Genomic DNA, 1,156 nt, shown 5'->3' on the forward strand with positions numbered 1-1,156 from the left:
CCCCTACCACTGCTTGACAACCGGTGTTGGCGTGTTTACGTCCCCGTAACCTAGCGGTTCGGCAAAAGAATAAGTACAAGGCTTTAAAAACAAAATTAAGTCCTGGAGGGTCGATTTGTTCGACTGAAAGCCCTTCAAGGCGGTGCCCCAGCATGGCCGCAGTCAAATGACGGAAACAAGTAAAAGATTAAAAGATAAATCACACCGTTCTGTATTTAAAGTTGAACAACACTGTACTTGGTGAGGGTAAAAAGGAGGTGGATTAGTTCAAGAGGGACCACAACTACAAACACCAAACGTGTTATCAATAATCATCATCATCATTGTCATCATTATCATCATCATCGTCGTCATCGTCGTCGTCGTCGTCGTGATCATCAATAATAACAACAATGATGAAGATAAAGAATACGCACACCACCTGTTTTCGGCGAGTAGGGTTAGAGTTAGGGCTAAGTTTAGGGTTAGGGTTAGGTTTAAGGTTAGGGTTAGAGTTACGCCGAAAATGGGTGGTGTGCGTATTTTTTTACCTCCGCCAACAGCAATAGCATCAACAACACCGTCAACGATAGTATTTCTACCACCAGTGGTGCAACCAACACTAGCAGCAACACCAACATCAACATCAACTCTGTCTCCAGCATGAATTAGAAAAAAAAAACTATCAACAACAATACAAATACAAACAATAACAACACAGCTTACCAGTTTCGTTTCCAGAATAACGGAAGAAATTTGTTCAAACGTGAAAAAAAAAAGATACAATAAAAATAGATAAATAACAAAATAAAAACAATCAAATTATAAATCAAACCAACGAACAAAAATAAAACGCCGGAAGTGATATTTCGAGCATGGATGCAATACTCACGTGATAAGAACACCATTTCCTTTCTTGTATTTTTCGTTTTTTTTTTTTTCTTTTTCATGATTAAAACGTATTTGTATATTTTTTTGTTTTTGTTTGTTTGCTTGCTTTTTTCTAATTTTTTTTTATTTCTCTGCTCTTTTTTTCCCCATTAATTCCATTTGATATAAAAGAGTATAGTGATCGATATTGTAGATCGCTTGGCAACCAGAGCAAGGGTCATTCGTTACTGACCTGTCAATAGAGCCACTCTATTGTTTCTGCGGTCTTGAATGGATAAAACTATAG

General features: G+C 37.3%; 1 protein-coding gene across 4 annotated transcripts in view; it reads right to left on the reverse strand.

Annotated features, from left to right (window-relative positions):
• The window catches only part of LOC106883920 (uncharacterized), a 48,565-nt gene extending 47,456 nt beyond the window's left edge, over positions 1–1,109 (reverse strand). For 3 of the 4 annotated variants that reach the window (XM_014935059.2, XM_014935060.2, XM_014935057.2), the window contains exon 1: positions 706–826. The gene's annotated coding sequence lies outside the window, so the exon portion shown is untranslated. Of the gene's footprint in view, positions 1–705; positions 827–871 lie in introns of those variants that run through there. The other variant, XM_014935058.2, reaches the window with a different exon arrangement.
• Positions 1,110–1,156: the final 47 nt, after the last annotated feature.

The sequence above is a fragment of the Octopus bimaculoides genome, chromosome 6 (genome assembly GCF_001194135.2).
Source record: "Octopus bimaculoides isolate UCB-OBI-ISO-001 chromosome 6, ASM119413v2, whole genome shotgun sequence".
In the NCBI taxonomy this organism is placed as follows: Eukaryota; Metazoa; Mollusca; class Cephalopoda; order Octopoda; family Octopodidae; genus Octopus; species Octopus bimaculoides.